Genomic DNA, 6,000 nt, shown 5'->3' on the forward strand with positions numbered 1-6,000 from the left:
AATTTCGTACAAATTGATACAGGCACCATCTAACTCCAAAAAACAAGGCTACCTTATTTCAAAAACCAAGTTACTTGAAAAATTCAATTTGTCTAAAAATTAATTTAAATTAACGTGCTCACGTTTCGCTACCCTAATTCCAAAACCAGGTTACTCGAAAAATTCGTTTTCAATAAAATTCCTCTTGTGTTTAAAAGTTAAAGTACAAAATGATTCGAAATTTGTTCAAATATAAATTTAATATTTGAAATGTAGAATATCGAGAGGATTGTGTGTACTTAAATGTCCGGGACAACTTGTTTCTATTACAATTTTCATTACCTTAGGTATATGGATTGCAATTTTCTGGATTTCTAAGTATTTGAATTACCTTGTTGTTTGATTGGGTTATTATTATATATTTTTATTGCATATTTCTGCTAATACAATGTTTATTATTGTGGGAATTTAGATTGACTTTTTCTTGATTCCTAAGTATTTTAATTAACTTTTTACTTGGTTGGGTTATTATTATATATTTTTCTATGTATAAATTATCTAATGTGGGGGATAATTCATGTCTACGATTTTTTATTTGCATTGATTTTTATCGGCTTCGTTGGGTTTTCGCTTTAACTTCTGTTTTCAATATACATTTGATTGTTTAAAACCTATAATACATTGGGTTGGTTTTTGTCTATAAAATAATTTATTTTTCGTTTCGTGAGCGTTCTAATAATTTAAAATTTTGTATTTTCTATTTCTCATTTTGTTGCTTTGTTATTTTATTAAAGTTTTGGATCTAAAGTTGGTTTTTGTTGTATTGGTATTGGAAATTTGTTTAAGGCAATAACATTTGTAATATTTATTATAATTATAATAAAAATATTCTACTGGTTGGGATAGAACGGCGATTGGGTTTTTCTGGAGGACGCTTCGAATATGGCCAAATATCATTGAGTGCCGTGTCCAGTAGTTAATACGCCCAAGGCCAAATTCTTCCGAGGAGAGGTATATTTTGGCAAGCTTGCCAACTTGTTATAAATTAACGTGGCTTTCTTAGGATTTGAATGTAGCTACTACGTCACAACTTTAACATATTACGAGCACGCGCTTAGGGTGTGAGAAACCTAGGATTTTCATGTGCGCGTGTCAAAACTATTCTAATGAAGCTATGACATCGTGACGTAAGAGCAACATAAAAAGAAGTTGAGCAAGCGTAGCTTCATTTATAAAAATAACTATTAAATCCGTATTAGTGCATTCTCGGCAATGGAAACAAATTTAATAACAGGCACTCAAAGTGCCCGGAATTGTTTTTAACATTAGAATCTACGGCTATTTTACAATTTAACCAAATATGTATTTATTTTTACTAAAGGAGGGGACCTGTGGGCGTCATAGTCAAATTTCGCACGGCGGGGGGGGGGGGAGTCACTGGCCAGTGCTTCAATCGCCTCGGATGACGTCAGATTAAGAGAACCAATGAGATACTGGGTTTATTTGATTTCTTTAAAGTCAAGGAGCGTACTTTTCAAGCATGAGGAAAATTGGAACTAACGTTAAAAATTATTTGTAAATAACATTTTTTCTTTCAACATAACTTATCCCTAACTTGTAAATAACATTTTTTAACTTTCCATTTTTTAAAGCTCTTCGTGTGCTTTTGGCCCTGTGAAAACTTTGTATAAAGTTTTGAGTTTAATTCTTAATTTATTAATTCAATGTTAAATTTGTATTTGTAACTTAGATATTAGATAAATTTAGAAATGTTTTAAACTCATAAATAATGTTAAAAGTGTAAAATTAACCTGAAAATATAAATAGTAAAATGTTGTATACAGGGTGTTTCAAAAGGTTATGAAAAAAATTTAAGGAGTTGTAGGGGTGAGTTGAGAAGTATGCGTTTTTTCCCCATTTTCCTACGATGAGTGAAAAGAGCGCCAGAGAGCTTCTTGCAACAAGCGCCAAAACAAGCAGCAGGGACTTTAAATACTGTTTAAGTTTACTTTTTTACGCTGGTTACCTCGATTTGTTTACAAACTCCTTTTTTACCTATCACACGAAACCAAACCTTAATGGTCGCATTTCCTTGCTGCTTGGTGTTGCGCTTGCAGCAGTCTACTTCCAGGGGCTAGTAGGCCGCACTTTGAAGCTCTATGGCGCTTTTTTAACTCATCGTAGGTAAATGGGGGAACAACAGGCATACTCCTCAACTCACCGCCTACAATTCCTTAAACTTTTTGCATAACCTTTTGAAACACCCTGTATAAACAATTTGTAACCATTGTACGAGAGGGGGAGGTCCGAAAAGGGTTCAGAATTCAAAGCTGAGGGTCACTGTTTTTTTTATTTTTGAAAGCTACCGTACGCTAGCGTCTGGCTTATCATCGTCGCCCGTAGGCCCTACTTGACGGACAGGTAGAAGGGGTCGATTTGGGCGCTCTTAAAAGTACTGTTCGACTTGGAAATAAAATGCCCGGGTGATTGGGAAAAACCCGTCACGGTTCATCTTTGGTATTTTTATTTGTAAAAGAGAAAACGAAAGTAAACCAGTTCCAATGTAGAAAGCCAAGTGAAAGGGCTCAAATATTTAGGTCGCTATCAAATGGAGAAATAAAATAAAGTTTGGTTAAGGAGTACAAAATAAGTTTCTTTAATTGTAATCGTAAGTTTAAATCTTAGATAGCTTTTCAGTCGGCTAATTAAAGAAGAAATTCAAAGTTAGCTCTCCCAAAATTTATTAGGAAGAATCATCAGAAGGAAATAAAAATACGAAGTTTCCTGAAGACGGTTTTGTTAGGCCCTATCTCTCCTGTTTTCACTTTCTCGATAGGTTTTTAACATTTACACGTAGTCCTAAGGGATTTGTGTGTGCTGGGCCGACGTACAGTGTAGCCGATGCCACCGATGCCACCGTATTCCACATAACTCGCTAATAATTAGGTTTAAAAGAGGAAGGGGCATCTTAATCGAAAGGAAATATCATGCCTTTGGTAGTCCGTTATAAATTTTTGAAATCGGAGCCCAAAAATAATTTTTTCATTTAAGTGGTTTTCCGCGATTTTCGACTTTAAATCTATGTACTTTTTTAAATTAAGACCAACTCAGTTGAAAATTATATTTTTAGCTAGTACTCATCATTTCTGAACTACGTTTTCGGTTTCATTACGAAATTTTAATTTTAATAACCCGCGTACGCACTATTATGATATTTAAATTTCGTACAAATTGATACAGGGGCCATCTAACTCCAAAAAACAAGGCTACCCTATTTTCAAAACCAGGTAACTCTTAAAATTCGGTTTGTCTAAAAATTAATTTAAATTAACGTGCCCACATTTCGTTATCTTATTTTAAAAACCAGGTAAATCAAAAATTCGGTTTGTCTAAAAGTAAATGTAAATTAACTTTATTTCCAAAACTCGAAAAATTAATTTTTGGTAAAATTCCTCTTGAGTTTATTAAGTTAATGTATTTAAAATATAGTTCATACGTCGGGGCGATTGTGTGTACTTAAATGCCCATGATATCTTGTTTAAATAGGCAATGGAAACTCCAAAAACCATATGTTCTATAAATTGCGTAGCTCTGTTCTAACAAACAAATTCGTTTTGAAACCTTTAGTACCACTCTTATTGTAATATCTTATACTTCAACGTATTAATGAAACTTACTCTTCTAAAGAAAACGACAAAACACATAATTGGTTGCAGTGGAACTTTATTTTATAAAGTGTATGACAACTCGCAAACAGTCTAGTCAATTAATAAACCACAGAGTAGTTTTAAAAATTCGGGGCAAAACTAAACACGAGATTATTTTGCCCACCTATAAATCTAAACAATTTTGCGGACTCTGAAGATCGATTTTAATCTCCAAATGAATCCTAAATATCAAAATTTGAACCCGAGCCGAGAATGCGGAAAAATCGCTCTTTATGTTAAGTCTACCTGGAAATTTATCGACTTACTAACTCGGCAGATTTTTGATAACAAATATTATCATGCAATAGCAATAGGTGCTTCCATAAAATCCCAATCAAAGATAAATATTGAGTTCGTGCTGCCGGGACTGGAAATTTAACTGTTTTTCGTTATATCGCCGAAGCTGATATCAAAGTTCTGGCAGCAATGTTCAGCAGTCGACCGTGATTTTATAGAAAGAGGTATTGGACCTAAGTCAAGTTTTAATTCCTGTACTCGTTGCTTTTGCAACGACTTTGTTTCAGTTGGCCGGGCACATTCGAACCACGGACCTGGGAAACGACTTTCCATACATTTCCACTGTTCTTATGGCTCGGACAATAATATCAATTAGTAGAAAATTCAATGATAGAAGGTAGATATTTCGATGAATTTTGATTACGGTACTTGCTGTAGGCAAAACAATCATTTCAACGAATAATAAAGATAATAGAAATTAAGCCCGGTCATAAAACGTGTAGGAAGAGCTTCTAGATGGTACCAAATTTCTTGGAATTTAATTTTTAATGGCAAATTTCTGTCGATACAACAAAATCATTCCTTTAGTAAAAATTAAGCAGATCAACGCGCTACGGGCTGTATCGCGCAGCCAAGTCTGAAATATTTGATGCGTTCTTTTAAACGAAATTCAACGAAATAATCACCATTAGACGAATGCGAAAAAACCGCTTTTCTTCTGTATACGTATTATAGTCATTATAATGGAAATTACCCCACAATATCGTCATTAATTATTTTCCAACAATTGATGTAAAAAAGAGACTACCCTAAGAACTGTTTGATAGGATATATAATAAGGCTGGCAACGTATAATTTTAATGAAATTATAGAGCCAATAGAAAAATGCGCGGTACACAAAAATTAAAAGCAGAAAGTATCCCAAAACAAACCCGCGAAAAGTGGATCGTAAAAAGAACTCAGAGCGCTGAGGCTCATTTATTTGCGCGTATTATTATTAGGAAGGATTTATAAATTGGAATTAGGAAAAACATAATAAATTTTATTACAGCCTTTACCCAACGCGCACACACAAAAAATCGTTAATTTTACCCCACAGAACGAGTTCTTATTTCATATTCTTTAATAGCGTCGTGGTTTTTACTTTTTTCCATATCAAGAAAAAATTCTTTATATATAAATCACCGCATACCAATCAATCTTGTTATATTCGGCTTATGATTTTATATTATATGGATGTCCAACTTTAAGAAAATTGACAATCCATGACTATTTACTGTATATTTTTTTTATTAGGCCTTTTCCAAGTTTTTATAAAGTAATTACGATTGATCAGATAAGTACATATTAATATGTTGTTATTTAAAACAATTAAATTTTAATGTTCGGGTGATTTTATTTCTTCAAAAATGTCATCGAAAAATGTTTCCAAATTATGGATCCCATCTTGACAAGCCTAATCTAACGTAACTTAACGAACTAAATAAATTCAACAAGTAATCTAAGGCTAGGCAAGGGTAATAATAGATTCGCTCATGGGTTTACTTAATTAATGAAAGCTAATAAGTAAGTTATTTAATTTAATTTAAAATAAATTAAAATAATAGTAGTTAGAAAGATAATAATTTAATTTACTAATTACAATTCCTTTATTCCGTAAATTTAAACAATAAAACCCCTTGTAATGGCTCTAATTATAGCTATAAAATTAATACAGGGTGTTTCAAAAGGTTACGCGCTCTTTTGACTCATCTTAGGAAAATGGGGAAAAAACAGGCATACTTCTCAACTCACCCCCTACAACTCCTTCAAATTTTAGTGTAACCTTTTGAAACACCCTGTATATAATATATAGCAAGAACTCTGGATAATTTTATCTGAGCCAAAAAAGAAAGCTTGGCTCACGGGACAGCTTGTTTTGCAGAGGTGCATGATAAAAAATGCAATTTGTGAAAAAAAGGCGAAAAATAAGAGGTGAAATCAATGGTGTGTGTATAAACATAAGGATGGAGAATGGTCATTATTGAAGCAATAAGTGTTTTAATACCCCCATCTGCCAGTACGTTTTTAAAGTTAT

Source organism: Leiobunum rupestre, chromosome 6 (assembly GCF_980474605.1).
Source record: "Leiobunum rupestre chromosome 6, qqLeiRupe1.1.hap1, whole genome shotgun sequence".
Classification (NCBI taxonomy): Eukaryota; Metazoa; Arthropoda; class Arachnida; order Opiliones; family Sclerosomatidae; genus Leiobunum; species Leiobunum rupestre.